The sequence below is a fragment of the Oratosquilla oratoria genome, chromosome 27, assembly GCF_046742065.1.
Source record: "Oratosquilla oratoria isolate Oo_2021 chromosome 27, ASM4674206v1, whole genome shotgun sequence".
Lineage (NCBI taxonomy): Eukaryota > Metazoa > Arthropoda > Malacostraca > Stomatopoda > Squillidae > Oratosquilla > Oratosquilla oratoria.
Window position 1 is genome coordinate 18,097,949 of NC_134803.1, and position 18,971 is coordinate 18,116,919.

Consider the following 18,971-nt stretch of genomic DNA (forward strand, 5'->3'; position numbering starts at 1 on the left):
ATTGTTAGTTTATTCAAAACAAATCATTGATAGTATTGGTATTTTCTAAACTTTGCATTATTAATATAATTCAAACGTTTCATTACACATTAACATTATCATTAATATAACCTTCTAAACGTGTCATTATTGTTGTTTTTTAACTTTTCTTTATTAGTATTTTATAAACTTGTCATTATCCATACATATTAAAGCTATTAGTAGTATCTTCTAAACTTGTCATTGTTTGTATATTCTAGTATTATTAGTATTATTAGTACACCTTAACAGTAACTTGACATCACTAGAATACTATGCACATGTAAGTAATCATTAATAGCAAATTCTAAATTTGTCATTATTACTATATTCTAAACTTGTACATTTTAAATTTGTGATTATTAGTACAAATTAAATATATCATTAGTAGATCCGTCTAAGCCTATCATTTAGTATTTTCTAAACGTCTCCTTATTAGTACATTAAAGTTATAATTGATCGTACCTTCTAAACTTCTCATTATCAAACATGTTATTAGTGCACATTAAAGTCATCATTAATAGTAACTTCTAAACATGACATTATTTATTCATAGAACGGTCTAAATTTGTCATTATTAGTATGTTATAAACGTCCTTATTTGTTCAAATTAAAGTTATATCTGATAGCACCTTCTAAACTTATAATTGTGAGTATATTCTTAATTAATACACGTTAAAGTTACCTTTTAAATTTGTCATTATTAGGACACATTAAAATTAGGACACATTAGAAATAGGACACATTAAAAAATACTGCATTCTAAACTTCTCATTTTAATATTAGCAGTACTTGCCCTTGTTAGTACATTCTAAACTTTTCATTATTATTACACATTAAAGTTTTCATTAATAGTACCTTCTAAACTTCTCAATGTAGGTATATTGTAAACATGCCATTATTAGTATATTATAACTTGTCATTTTTAGAATACCTTATAGCTATCAGTAATAGTTCCTTCTAAACCTGTTACTATTTGTATATGCTAAACTTATCATAATTAGTAGACAGGCAACTTTCATTTTTAAAAAGTTGCTATTATCGTTATATGATAAACTTTTCATTAATAATACAAATTAAAGTTTTTTATTAGTACCATCTAAACTTATCACTATTGGTATATTCTAAAATTCTCATTATTAACACTCATTAACAGTGCCTTCAGAACCTACATATTAGTATATTCAAAGCTTGTCATTTTTAGAAAACATTAGATTTATCACTAATAGTACCTTCTAAACTTGTCATTATTATTATATTATAGTTAACAGTTATAGTAACTTCTCAACTTGTTATTATTAGCATATTCTAAACTTGTCTTAGTTAGTATATTGTAAACTTTCATTATTACCTGTCATTATTTGTACATATTTAAGTTATCATTAATAGGATCTTTTAAACTTATCATTATTGCTATATTTTAAATATGTCAGTATTACATTCTTCTAAACTTGTCATTATCTTTTATGCTACATGTCAATATTATGTCAACATGTCAATTATTCATGTCAATTATTCATGTCAATTATTCTATAGTTGTCATTACCTTTTATTCTAAACTTTTTATTACTTGTGTATCAAACCTTTCAGTATTAGTACATTCTAAATTGATAGTATTTTCCAAACTTGTCATTATTAGTATATTGAAAAGTTATCATTGGTACTATTTTCTAAACTTGTCATTATTAGTATATTCAAAACTTGTTACTATTACTAAACTTTAAGGTTATCATTAATAGTTCCTTTTCAACTGTCATTTTTAGTATATTCTAAGCATCTCATAGTTGGTATATAATAAAGTTGTCATCAATAGAACTTACCCTGTCTTTATTTGTATATTCTAAACTTACTATTAGTATACTCTAAATGTCATTATTAATTCACTTTAAGGTCACTATTACTAGTACACATTCAAGTTATCAAGTTATCAAGTTATACATTCTAAAATTGTCATTATTAAATTATTCTAAACTTCTCATTATCAGTATATTCCAAACTTTTTATTTTGATAACACATTAAAGTTATTATTATTAGATTCCAAATTTGTATTTATTAGTACACATTAACGTTATCATTAATAATATCTTCCAAACTTTTCATTATTAGTGCATTATGAAATTGTAAATAATACTACCTTCTAAACTTCTCATTATCACTATATTTTAAACTTGTAACACATTAAAGTTATCATCAATAGTACCTTCTATACTTGTAACACATATTTTTAAACTTGTAACACATTAAAGTACACTTGTAACACATTAAACTTGTAACACATTAAAGTTATCATTAATAGAACCTTCTATACTTGTAACACATTAAAGTTATCATTAATAGTACCTTCTATACTTGTTATTACCATATAAATAATAATAAATATTATTATTTATCTTCTAAACTTGTCTTTATTAGTATATTGTAAACTTGCTTATTATCAGTACAAATTAAAGTTATCTTAAACTTTTAACTATTGGTATATTCTAATCTTTTCATTATTAGTACACATACCTGTACCTTCTAAACCTCTGATTAGTATATTGTAAACTTCTGATTATAAGTACACATAAAAGTTATTAGTATATTTCACACTTGTCATTATTTCTAAACATTAAAGTTAACATTAACAGTATCTTCTGAACTTGATCTTAGCATATTCTAAATATCATTGCATGTATATTGACTAGTATATATTAAAATTTTGTCATTATTAGGACTCATTAAATTTATAGTTAATAGCGCCTTCTTAATTTAGCATTGTTAGTACATTATAAACTTGTCATTATTAGTACACATTAAACTTATCCAAACTTGTTAGTATTAGCGTATTCTAAACTTTTCTTTATTAGTATATTATAAACCTGTTATTATTGCTACATATTAAAGTTATTATTAGTAGTATCTTCTAAACTTTTCATTACTTGTATATTCTAGTATTAATAGTACACATTAAGAGTTTTTTCTAAACATTAGTATATTCTAAACTTATCGTTATTAGTACACATTAACATTGTTATCAATATTACCCTCTTAACTTGACATCATTAGTATATTGTAAACTTGTCTTATCAAAAATACCTTTTAAAAAAATTATTAGTACATGTTAAAACTATCATTAAAGGAATTTTCCAAATGTTTTATTTGAACACATTAGAACACATTAAAATTACCATTATAAACTTGTCATTAATAGTACACATTAAAGTTATCATTAATAATATCTTTAATCTAATCATTAGTATATTCTATAATTATCCTTATTAGTACACAATAAAGTTATCATTAATATCACTTTCTAACCATTAGAATATTCTAAACACATCTTAATTGGCATGTTCTAAATTTTTTACTTATAGTGTTCATTAAACATATTCTAAACATGGCAATATTAGTGTATTCTAAAGTTGCCATTATTCTAAACTTGTCATTATTATTATATTCTAAACTTGTTAGTATTAATACACATGATTGGTAGCACTTTCCAAAGTTGTCATTATTCGTATATTCTTTGTCATTATTAGTACACATTACAGTTATCATTGATATTACCTTCTAATATTTGTAATTATCAGTATCGTCTATAATTGCCATTATTAGTGCATATTAAAATTATCATTAATAGTACCTTCTAAACGTAATTATCTTTCATATTCTAAGCTATTAGTACACTTTAAAGTTATCATGAATAGAAAATTCTAAAATTTCATTATTAGTATATTCTAACTTGTCATTAATAGTACAATTACATTTATCATTAATAGTATCTTTATTCTGATCATTATTAGTATGTTCTATAATTATCATTATTAGTATTAGTTATCATTAATAGTATCTTGTAAACTTGTCATTATTAGTATGCTCGAAACTCGTCATTATAGGTATATTCTTAACGTATCATCATTACTATACATTAAACTTTCTAAACTTGTCATTGTTAGTATATTATAAACTTACCCATAATAATATATTCTCAACTTTCATAATATTTGTTATTATCAGTATCCTCTACAATTGCCATTATTAGTGCATATTAAAGTTATCATTAATAGTACCTTCTAAACTTGTCCTTATTAGTATATTCTAAACATGTGATTATGAGTACATATTAGAGTTATCATTAATAGTACTTTCTCAACATGTACCTACATATTCTAAGGTTGCTACTATTGGTATACTTAAAGGTTACCATTAATAGAATATTCTAAAATTTCATTATTAGTATATTCTAACCTTGTCATTAATACTACACTTTAAAGTTCTTATTAATAGTATCTTTAATATGATCATGATTAGCATGTTCTATAATCATCATTATTAGTATTAGTTATTATTAAGAGTATCTTGTAAACTTGTCATTAGTATCTTCTATACTTGTCATTATAAGTATATTCTTAACGTATCATAATCACTATACATTAAACTTACCATTAATAGTACATATTTCAGTTATTATCAAAATAATCTTCTGATTTTGTCGTTATTGGTACTTGCACTCGTTAAAATTAATGATAAGTTTACTAATAATAACGAGTTTTGAATATACTAATAATGATAATGACAAGGTTAGAATAATGACAACTTTAACATATACTAAGATTGTCAGACTTAGAATATACTAATGATAACGTCCTATTAATGATAAATTTAATATGAACTATTAATGACAGGTTTAGAATATAGTAATAATGACAAGTTGAAGACACATTTAGAACATACATTTGGAATATACGTATAATCAGAAGTCTAGAAAGCACTTTCAATGATAACTTTAATGTGTACTAATAATGAAAAGAATGGAACACTAATGGTGACAGGTTTAAAAGGTACTATTAATGATATCTTATAATGACAAGTTTAGAACACTAATAATGACAGATTTAGAAGATACTATTTAGAACACTATTTAGAATAATTTTTAGAATATACTAATAATGACAAGTTTAATGTGTCATAATGTCATATTTAAAAGGTACAATTAATTGAAACTTTAATGTGTACTAATAATGAAAAGTTTAGAGTTTTTGAATAATGACTAATAATAAGTTTAGAATACACTAATAATGATTACTAATTAATGTTTGAATTATACTAATAATGACAAGTTGAAAAGGAATTATCAATGATAACTTTAATATATTCTAGTATTGACAAGTTTAGAATATACGATTAATGACACTTTTTAGGTACTTCTAATAAAAACTTTAATGTGTACTAATAATGACAAATTAAGATTATGGTATTAATGATCATTTTAACGAGTGCAAGTTTAGGATATACCAATAACGACAAAATCAGAAGATTCTTTTAATAATAACTTAAATATGTACTAAAATGACAACTTTAGAATATACAAGGTTATGCAAGTTTGGAAGCTACGATTAATGATAACATTAATGTGTACTAACTATAAAAGTTGATAATATACTATTATGGGTAAGTTTATAACATACTAATAATGACAAGTTTAGACAGTACTATTAATGGTAAGTTTAATGTACAGTGATTATGATACGTTAAGAATATACTTATAATGACAAGTATAGAAGATACTAATAATGACAAGTTTACAAGATACTCTTAATAATAATGATGATTATAGAACATGCTAATAATGATCATATTAAAGATACTATTAATGAGAACTTTAAAGTGTACTATTAATGACAAGTTTAGAATATACTAATAATGAAATTTTAGAATATTTTATTAATGATAACTTTAATATGCAAGTACATGTATTAATGATAACTAATATGTGCTCATAATCACATGTTTAGAATATACTAATATCGATAAGTTTAGAAGGCACTATTAATGATAACTTTAATATGCACTAATTATGTCATATGTAGAGGCTACTGATAATAACAAACATTAGAAAATATTATGAAAGTTGAAAATATACTATTATGGGTAAGTTATATACTAATAATGACAAGTTTAGAAAGTACTATTAATGGTAAGTTTAATGAATAGTAATAATGAGACATATAAGAAAAAGTTGATAACATATTGATAATGAGAAGTTTACAATACAAATGATGATCAGATTAAAGATACTATTAATGATAACTTTAATGTTTACAATTAATGACAATTTCAGAATATACTAATAATGAAATTTTATAACATTCTACTAATGATAACTTTAAAGTGTACTAATAGCTTAGAATATGAAAGATAATTACATGTTTTTTCTAAACATGTAATTATCTAATATGTACTAATGTGTACTAATAATCACATAATTTGTACTAATAAGTGTAGAAGGTACTAATAATGATAGCTTTAATATGCACTAATAACGGCAATTGTAGAGGATATTCTTAGTATACTCTAAACTTGTTACTATCGGTGCATATCAAAGTTATCATGCCATTACTAGTATTTTGTAAATTTTTCATTATTAGTACTCATTAAAGTAATTATTAGTACATATCAAAGTACCTGCTAAACGCTATACGTTTTCTTTCTAAATTTCCCATTTTATTATATATTAAATTATACTTTGTCATATTCCAAACTTTTCATTATCATTTCGCATAGATTTGATTTTTAATAGTGCTTTCCAAAATTGTCGTTATTAGTATATTCTAAACTTATCACTATTAATAGACATTAATGTTATCCTTCTAAACTTGGCATTATTAGTATATTCCAAGCTTGTCTTTATTAGTACAAGTTAACGTTATCAATTAAAGTACCTTCTAAACTTACCCTTATTAGTATACAGTGTTTTGTTTATATTAGTACACATTAAAGTTATCATTAATAGTACTTTCTAAAAGTTATCCTTACTTGTATATTACAAAAATGCTATTTTAATGTATTCTAAACTTGCCAATATTACCACATGACCACATATTAGCACCTTCTAAAATCGCCATTATTATTACTTGTCATTATCAGTATATTCTAAATTTTTCTTCTAAAGTTTTCTTCGCAACATGCCATTTTTTTTTTAGACATTTTTACTGTACCTTTCAAATTTGTGATTAGCATATCATAATCTTGACAGTATTAGTACACACTGAAGTTATCATTAATAGTAGTTTCTTAACTTTTCATTAGTATGTTCTCAATTTGTTGTAATTTGCCATTTACCATGTAAGTTTTCTTTAATAGTACCTTCTAAACATCTCATTTTTAGTATAATTTAAACTTCTCATTAATGGTGTTTTCTAGATTTGTCAATATTGGATTTTATTAAAGTTTACAGTAATAGAACTTTCTGAACTCGTCATTATTACTATATTTTAAACTTGTCATTATTAGTACACATTAAAGTTATCATTAATAGTACCTTATAAACTTGTCTTTGTAACTACACATTAAAGTTATCATTAATAGTATCTTTAAAGTATCATTAGTATCATTAGTATCATTAGTATCATTAGTATCATTAAAGTTATCATTAATAGAATTTTTTCTAAATTCGTCATTTTAGTACACATTCAATTCAAAATTTTTATATTATAAACTTGTTATTATTAACACATATCTATGTTATCATTAAAAGCTTCTCTTTATTAGTACAATATTTCCAAAGTTGTCATTGTTCGTATATTCGAAAAATATCAGTATTAGTAAATACTAACATATCTTCTTTATTATTCAAAACTTGTCATTATTAGTACACATTAAAGCTATCATTATTAGGACCATTATTAGTATATTCTAAACTTGGCAATATTAATATATTCCAAAGTTTATAATTATTTAAAACTTGTCATTATTAGTATATTCTAAAATTGTGAGTATTAGTACATGTTAAAGGTACCATTATTACTGGCTTTTTAATATGACATTGTTAGCTTTTTTTCAAAACTAATCATTATTAGTACGTATTATAATTATGTTATTATTAGTACGTATTATAATTATGTTATTATTAGTATTTATTAAACTTTACATTATGAATATAATTAAAACGTGTCATTATTGCTACACATTAACATTATTATTAATATAACCAATTAAACTTTATTACACTATTGTAAACATGTGATTATGTGTACATAATACAGTACATGTATTATAATAACATATAGATAATAACATATAATAACGTGAATATGTGTACATATTCAAATTGTCATTATTAGTATATACCAAACATTAATTATCAGAAGACATTAAGTTTTTATTTATAATACATTCTAAGTTTGTCATTATTAGTACGTTCTAAACTTGTCATTATTAGTACAAATTATAGTTATCATATAGAACCTTCTAAAGTTGCCATTTTTAGTCATTTCTATACTTTCCATGATCAACTTATTCTAAACTTTTCCACATTAAAGTTATCAAGAATCTTCTAAGATTATCATTAGTATACTCTAATTATGTTATTATTCTAAAATTGTGATTCTTAGTATAGTCAAAGCTCGTTATTATTGGTATAATACCTTCTAGATTTAGTATTAGTGTATTCTAAACTTGTCATTACATGTATATTCTAAACCTGACATTATTAGCATATTCTAAATTTGTCATTATTGGTATATTCAACACTTGTCATTGTTAGTAAACAATGTCAATTGTATATTCTAAACCCTCATTATTAGTACACATTAGTTATCACTAACAATACTTTCTCAAGTTGTCATTGTTCGTAAATTCGAAACATCACTATTAGTAAATACTAAACATATCTTTTTTGGTATTCTAAACTTTATTAGTATACATTGAAGTTATCATTACTAGGACCTTGTATCCTTACCATTATTAGTATATCCTACACTTTGTAATAATATATTCCGAGTTTATCATTATCCTAAACTTGTCATTATTACAAGTTTAGAATATACTAAGAATAACACATTCAGTCGGAACTTTAATATCAATATCAATAATGAATATTGTCGATAGTACTATTAATGATATATAAAACAATAATCAATAATCAAAATTTTAGAAAATTATATTTATAATAACTTTAATATGTTTTAATAATGACAATTTTAGAAGGTTCTATTAAATATCTTTGATATGTACTAATATTGAATAATTTGATCTGTATTAATGATGAAAAGTTTAGAATATACTAACAATGACAACCATAGAATATCAGCATAATGTTTTTTCTAAACATGTAATTATCTAATATGTACTAATGTGTACTAATAATCACATAATTTGTACTAATAAGGGCAAGTTTAGAAGGTACTAATAATGATAACTTTAATATGAACTAATAACGGCAATTGTAGAGGATATTCTTAGTATACTCTAAACTTGTTACTATCAGTGCATATTAAAGTTATCATGCCATTACTAGTATTTTGTAAATTTTTCATTATTAGTACTCATTAAAGTAATTATTAGTACATATCAAAGCACCTGCTAAACGCTATACGTTTTCTTTCTAAATTTCCCATTTTATTATAAATTAAATTGTACTTTGTCATATTCCAAACTTTTCATTATCATTTCGCATAGATTTTATCTTTAATAGTGCTTTCCAAAATTGTCGGTATTAGTATATTCTAAACTTATCTCTATTAATAGACATTAAAGTTATCCTTAATAGTACCTTCTAAACTTGGCATTATTAGTATATTCCAAGCTTGTCTTTATTAGTATAAGTTAACGTTATCAATTATAGTACCTTCTAAACTTACCCTTATTAGTATATAGTGTTTTGTTTATATTAGTACACATTAAAGTTATCATTAATAGTACGTTCTAAAAGTTATTTTAATGTATTCTAAACTTGTCAATATTACCACATTACCACATATTAGCACCTTCTAAAATCGCCATTATTATTACTTGTCATTATCAGTATATTCTAAATTTTTCTTCTAAAGTTTTCTTCGAAATATGTCATTTCTTTTTTTTAGACATTTTTACTGTACCTTTCAAATTTGTGATTAGCATATCATAATCTTGACAGTATTAGTACACATTGAAGTTATCATTAATAGTAGTTTCTTAACTTTTCATTAGTATGTTCTCAATTTGTCGTCATTTGCCATTTGCCATGTAAGTTTTCATTAATAGTACCTTCTAAACGTCTCATTTTTAGTATAATTTAAACTTCTCATTAATGGTGTTTTCTAGATTTGTCAATATTGGATTTTATTAAAGTTTACAGTAATAGAACTTTCTGAACTCGTCATTATTACTACATTTTAAACTTGTCATTATTAGTACACATTAAAGTTATCATTAATAGTACCTTATAAACTTGTCTTTGTAACTACACATTAAAGTTATCATTAATAGTATCTTTAAAGTATCATTAGTATCATTAGTATCATTAGTATCATTAAAGTATAATTAGTATCATTAGTATCATTAAAGTTATCATTGATAGTATTTTTTTCTAAATTCGTCATTTTAGTACACATTCAATTCATTATCAATAGTACCCTCTACACTTGTCAAAATTTGTATATTATAAACTTGTTATTATTAACACATATCTATGTTATCATTAAAAGCTTCTCTTTATTAGTACAATACTTTCTAAAGTTGTCATTGTTCGTATATTCGAAAAATATCAGTATTAGTAAATACTAACATATCTTCTTTATTATTCTAAACTTGTCATTATAGTACACATTAAAGCTATCATTATTAGGACCATGATTAGTATATTCTAAACTTGGCAATATTAATATATTCCAAAGTTTATAATTATTTAAAACTTGTCATTATTAGTATATTCTAAAATTTTGAGTATTAGTACATGTTAAAGATACCATTATTATTATGACATTGTTAGCTTTTTTTCAAAACTAATCATTATTAGTACGTATTATAGTTATCATTAATAGGAACTTCTAATTATGTAATTATTAGTATTTACTAAAATTTACATTATCAATATAATAAAAACGTGTCATTATTGCTACACATTAACATTATTATTAATTTAACCTTTTAAACTTTATTACAATATTGTAAACATGTGATTATGTGTACATAATACAGTACATGTATTATAATAACATATAAATAATAACATATAATAACGTGAATATGTGTACATATTCAAATTATCATTAATAGTGCCTTTAAACTTGTCATTATTAGTATATACCAAACATTAATTATCAGAAGACATTAAGTTTTTATTTATAATACATTCTAAGTTTGTCATTATTAGTACGTTCTAAACTTGTCATTATTAGTACAAATTATAGTTATCATATAGAACCTTCTAAAGTTGTAATTTTTAGTCATTTCTATACTTTTCATGATCAACTTATTCTAAACCTTTCCACATTAAAGTTATCAAGAATCTTTTAAGATTATCATTAGTATACTCTAATTATGTCATTATTCTAAAATTGTGATTCTTAGTATAGTCAAAGCTCGTTATTATTGGTATAATACCTTCTAGATTTGTTAGTATTAGTGTATTCTAAACTTGTCATTACATGTATATTCTAAACCTGACGTTATTGGTATATTCAACACTTGTCATTGTTAGTAAACAATGTCAATTGTATATTCTAAACCCTCATTATTAGTACACATTAATTATCACTAACAATACTTTCTCAAGTTGTCATTGTTCGTAAATTCGAAACATCACTATTAGTAAATACTAAACATATCTTTTTTTGGTATTCTAAACTTTATTAGTATACATTGAAGTTATCATTACTAGGACCTTGTAACCTTACCATTATTAGTATATCCTACACTTTGTAATAATATATTCCGAGTTTATCATTATCCTAAACTTGTCATTATTACAAGTTTAGAATATACTAAGAATAACATATTCAGTCGGAACTTTAATATCAATATCAATAATGAATATTGTCGATAGTACTATTAATGATATATGAAACAATAATCAATAATCAAAATTTTAGAAAATTATATTTATAATAACTTTAATGTTTTAATAATGACAATTTTAGAAGGTTCTATTAAATATCTTTGATATGCACTAATATTGAATAATTTGATCTGTATTAATGATGAAAATTTTAGAATATACTAACAATGACAACCATAGAATATCAGCATCATGTATATTAATAGGGACAAATTTATGCTATTCTAATTATGACAAGTTTAGAAGGTATTATTAATGATAACATTAATGTGTACTAGTAATAACAAGTTTAGAATATACTAATGACAAGTTTAGAAGGTACTATTGCATGATAACTTTAATGTGCACTAACAATGACAAATTTAGAAATAGCAATTTTGTAATATACAAATAATGTCAAGTTTAAAAGGTATACAAATAATGTCAAGTTTAAAAGGTATACAAGTTTACAATATACTTATAATGATAAGTTAATGATAACTTGTATGTGTACTAATAATGGAAAGACTAGAATATACCAATGTGTACTAATAATGAAAAATTAAAATATACTAATAATGGCAAGTTTGTAATATACTAATAATAACTAGTTTAAAAATATACTAATAATGCATTTAACTTTGACAAGTTTAGAAGGTATTATTAATAATAACTTTAATACTAATAATCAGAAGTTTACAATATACTAATAAAAAGAGGTTTAGAAGGAACATGTATGAGTACTAATAATGGAAAGATATGCCAATAATTACAAGTTTAAAGGGTACTGTTCTCTATGTTACTATAATTATTAACTATATGTAATAATAATGACAAGTTTAGAATAATTTAGAATATACTAATAATAATAAGTTTAGAAGGTACTAATAATGATAACGTTGATATGAACTAATAAAAAATATAGAAGATACTAATACTGACAAGTTTAGAATATAACAATAAAAACAAGATTAGAAGGTATTTTTAAAGATAACATTAATGTGTAGTAATCATGAGAATTTTAGAATATACTAATAATGAAGAGTGTGAAAATACAATTAATATATTTATTGTGTACTAACAATGACAAATATAGAATATGTTTAACGACAGGTTGAATAGAAACTATTAATGATAACTTTAATGTGTACTAATAAAACAAGTTTAGAATATATATTCTAAGCTTGTTTTTATTAGTACACATTAAAGTTTAGTAGTGATAACTTTAATGTGTAAAAATATTGAAAAGTTTAGAATATACTAATAATTACAAGTTAAAAGGATGCTGTTCATGATTAGTGTATAAGGTACTATTGATAACTTCATTTTTCACTAATGATAAGTTTAGAACACACTAATAATGCCAGGTTTAGAAAATACTAATAAAAACAGGATTAGTAGGTACTATTAATGATAGATTTAATGTGTACTGATAATGTCAAACTTGGAATATAGTAATAATGAGAAGATTAGAAGATACTATTAGTGATAAGTTTACTGATAATTACGAGTTTTGAATATACTAATAACGACATCTTTAGAATATACTAGTTTAAAATATAATAATAAAGACAAGGTTTAATGACAACTTTAACATATACTAATATTGCCAAGTTTAGAATATACTAATAATGAGCTATACTAATAATACTAATAATGAGCTATTAATGACAAGTTTAGAACATACTTATAATGACAAGTTTAGAATATTCCAATGTAGATATGTTTAGAATATACGTATGATGAGAAATTTGGAAAGTACAATTAATGATAACTTTAATGTGTACTAATAATGAAAAGTATAGAACATTCTAATGATGACAAGTTTAATTAATGATATCTTTAATGGGTACTAATAATGAAAAGTTTAGAATATTCCGATAATTAGGAAAGTACAATTAATGATAACTTTAATGTCAACTAATAATTACGAGTTTTGAATATACTATTAATGACATGTTTAAGTTATGATAGTTTAAGTTATGATAATGACTAAGTTAGAATAATGACAACTTTAGCATATTGCCAGGCTTAGAATATACTAATGATAACGTCCCATTAATGATAAATTTCATATGATACATTATGACAAGTTTAGAACATACTAATAATGACAAGTTTAGATACATCAATGAAGACATATCTAGTAATGACAGGTTTAGAAGATACTATTAATGATAACTAATATTGACGAGTATAGAATGATTAGAATATACTAATTATGGCATGTTTAGAATGATTAGAATATACTAATTATGGCATGTTTAGAATGATTAGAATATACTAATTATGGCATGTTTAGAATACTAATGATGACAAGTTTAGAAGGTAATATTTAGAAGTTTAGAAGTTTAGAAGTTTAGAAGTTTAGAAGTTTAGAAGTTTAGAAGTTTAGAAGTTTAGAAGTTTAGAAGGTAATATTTAGAATATACTAATAGTGAGATGTGTGTGATTAATGATAAATTTTATTTGCACAAATAATGACAAGTTTAGAAGGTACTATTGCATGATAACTTTAATGTGCACTAACAATGACAAATTTAGAAATAGCAATTTCGTAATATACAAATAATGTCAAGTTTAAAAGGTATACAAATAATGTCAAGTTTAAAAGGTAATAATCGATACTTTTAATATCTTTATTGTGTTGTCAAGATTAGAATATAATAGTAATAATAATTTTAATGTATATTGATATTGACAATATTACAAGATTCTCTTAGCAACATCTTTAACATGTACGATCAAAGAAAGTTTAGATAATGACATTATGACAAGTTTAATGTGTCATAATGTCATATTCAAAAGGTACAATTAATTGAAACTTTAATGTGTACTAATAATGAAAAGTTTAGAGTTTTTGAATAATAAATACCAATAGTTTTTGAATAATAAATACCAATAACGACAAGTTCAGAAGATTATTTTAATAATAACTTAAATATGTAGTAAGAGTGACAAATTTAGAACATACAAGTTTATACAAGTTTGGAAGCTACTTAATGTGTACTAATTATGAAAGTTTTATGGGTAAGTTTGTAATATACTAATAATGACAAGTTTAGAAAGAACTGTTAAGGGTAAGTTTAATCTATATAGAAAATACTAATAATAAGTTTATAAGATACTGTTAATGATAACTAATACTAATAATGATAATTATAGAACATACTAATAATGATCAGATTAAAGATACTATTAATGATAACTTTTATTGTACTATTAATGATAACTTTAATTGTACTATTAATGACAAGTTTAGAAGATACTAATAATGAAATTGAAAGAATATTCTATTAATGATTTCTTTAAAGTGTACCAATAGTAACAAGCTTAGAATATGAAAGATAATTATGTGTTTAGAAAGTACTATTAATGATAACTAATATGTACTCATAATCACATGTTTAGAATATACTAATAAGGACAAGTTTAGAAGGTACTATTAATGATAACTTTAATATGCACTAATAATGGCAATTGTAGAGGATACTGATAATAACAAATATTATGAAAGTTGAGAATATACTATTATGGGTAAGTTTATAATATACTAACAATGACAAGTTTAGAAAGTTTAATGTATAGTAATGATACGTTAAGAATATACTTATAATGACGAGTTTAGAGCATACTAATAATGACAAGTTTACAAGATACTGTTAATGATAACTAATACAAATAATGATAGTTATAGAACATACTAATAATGATCAGAATAAAGATACTATTAATGATAACTTTAATTGCACTATTAATGACAAGTTTAGAATATACTAATAATGAAAATTTAGAATATTCTATTAATGATAACTTTAAATTGTACTAATAGTGACAAGCTTAGAACATGAAAGATCATTACGTTTAGAAAGCTCTATTAATGATAACTCATAATCACATGTTTAGAATATACTAATAGGACAAGCATATTAATGATAACTTTAATATGCACTAATAATTGCAATTATAGACGATCCTGATAATTACAAATATTAGAAGGTAATATCAATGATAACTGTAATGTGACAAAGTTAGAATATACGAATAATGACAAATTTGGAAGGTACTACCAATCTTGTGTATTAGTACTAAGAAGTTTAGAATATATAAATAATGACAAGTTTAGAATAATGGCAACTTTAGAATACTTTAGAATATTGCCATGTTTAGAATATATTTAATGAACACTGTAAATAAATAGTTTAGAACATGCCAATTAATATGTGTTTAGAATATTCTAATGGTTAGAAAGTGATATTAATGATAACTTGAATGTGTACTATTAAGGATAATTATAGAATATACTAATAATGATCAGATTAAAGATACTATCAATGATAACTTTAATGTGTTTAGAACGGTAATTTTAATGTGTTCTAATGTGTTCAAATAAAACATTTGGAAAATTCCTTTAATGATAGTTTTAACATGTACTAATAAAAGAGTTTAAAATGTATTTTTGATAAGACAAGTTTACAATATACTAATGATGTCAAGTTAAGAAGGTAATATTGATAATAACGTGTACTAATAACGACAAGTTTAGAATATACTAATGTTTAGAAAAAAACTCTTAATGTACAAGTAATGAGAAGTTTAGAAGATACTACTGATAATAACTTTAATATGTAGCAATGATAACAGGTTTATAATATACTAATAAAGAAAAATTTAGAATAAACTTATACTATTATTAGTACTTGTGTACTAATAATGACAAGTTTATAATGTACTAACAATGACAAGTTAAGAAGGTGCTATTAACTATAAATTTGACAAGTTCAGAAGATACCGTTAAAGGTAAATTTAATGTTTAGAAATAATGACAAGTGTGAAATATACTAATAACGATAAGTTTAGAAGGTTCTACTAGTATTAATTTCTATGTGTACTAATAATGAAAAAATTAGAATATACCAATAATTTTAAGTTTAAAAGGTACTGTTCAAGATAACTTTAATTTGTACTAATAATAAGCAAGTTTACAATATACTAATAAAGACAAGTTTAGAAGATAAATGATAAATTCAGTATATACTAATAGTAAATTACTAATAATAAAAAGTTTAGAATATGGTAATAACAACAAGTATAAAAGGTACTATTAATGATAACCTTAATGTGTGACAACTTTAGAATATAGTAATAATGAGAAGTTTAGAAGGTAGTATTATTGACAATTTCATAATGCAATAATAATGAAAAGTTTGGAAGATATTATTAACGATAACGTTAATGTGTACTAATAAATACAAATTTGGAATCTAATAATAATAACTTTAATGTGCTATAAAAATAAAAAAAAATCAGCATATACTGATAATGAGAAGTTTAGAATAATTTAATAATGACAGTTTTAGAATGTACTTTTAATGATAACTCGAATGTGTACTAGTAATAGTAACCTTAAAGTGAATTAATAATGACATATTTAGAGTATACTGATAATAAGTTTAGAATATACAAATAAAGACAGGGTAAGTAATATTGATGACAACTTTAATATCTACCAATAATGAGAAGCTTAAGATATACTAAAAATGACAGTTTTAGAAGGAACTATTAATGATAACAAGTTTTGAATATACTAATAATGACAAGTTAAGAAAACACTATCAATGATAACTTTTCAATATACTAATAATGACAAGTTTAGAAAATACTATCAATGATAACTTTTCAATATACTAATAATGACAAGTTTAGAAAATACTATTAATTTAGAATGTACTAATACTGAAAGGTATACACAAGTAATAAAAAGATTAGAATAAAAGGTAATGACAAGTTTAGAAGAATCTAATATTGACATGTTTAAGATATATCAATAATCATAAATTGAAAAGATCCTATTAATGATAACTTAAATATCAACTAATAACGGCACGTAATAATGAGAAGTTTAGAAGGTACTTTTAATGAAATACAAGTAATAAAAGGTTTGAATAAAAGATAATGACAAGTTTAGAAGAATGTAATACTCACATGCTTAAAATACAGCAATAATGATAAGTTTAAAAGATCCTATTAATGATAACTTAAATATGTACAAATAATGACACGTAATAATGAGAAGTTTAGAAAGTACTGTTAATGAAAAATTATATGTGTACTAATAATGAAAGTTTACAATATACTAATTAAGACAAGTTTAGAATATACTAATGATAACAAGTTGAGAAATTACTATAACTGTTAACTATAATATAATAATAATGACAGTTTAGAAGGAACTATTAATGACAAGCTTAGAATATACTAATATATAGGTTCTGAAGGCACTGTTAATGAGTGCTAATAATGAGAATTTTATAATATACCAATAGTGATAAGTTTAGAAGGCACTAATAAAAAAATAATTTGTGCTATTAATGAAAAGCAACTTTTTAATAATGAAATATTCCTGTCTACTAATTATGATAAGTTTAGATTATACAAATAGTAACAGGTTCAGAAGGAACTATTACTGATAGCTATAAGGTATTCTAAAAATGACAAGTTATAATATTCTAATAATGGCATGTTTAGAATATACTAACATTGAGAAGTTTAGAAGGTACTATTACTGAAAACTTTAATGTGTAATAATAATGAAAAGTTTAGAATATACTAACAATGGCAAGTACTACTAATATTAAAAATGAGAAGTTTAGAATACAGTATTGATGATAACTTTAGTGTCTACATGTTTAGAATATACTAATAATGACAAGCTTACAATGTAACATTAAGGAAAGTTTTAATGTGTCATAATAATGACACGTCTCAACATCAATCAAAACTTTAACTAAAATAAACAACTTTAAAAAAATAATAATAATAAAACTTGGCCCATTGCTCCCAACCCATGTAAATATTTATTACGTATTATAAGATTGTAGATTGTAGATTGTAGATTGACAAAACGAGTGTTTCCTTTCTACCTTATTATATTATTTTATTATATTATATCATTATATATTATTATCATTACTATTTAATTAGCTAGTTAGGGAATTATTGACTGAGAGCTTAGATAGGATGACCATCAACGGGAAACACAACCACCACACTTCCTTCACTTTCTAAAATTTATCTTCACCTATCACCCCCACCCCACCCCCTCTTGCCCCCACACCTTCTCACTTCACTATCTCCATTATTTGTATATCACGGCAGGGAGAAAGAGAAAAGACA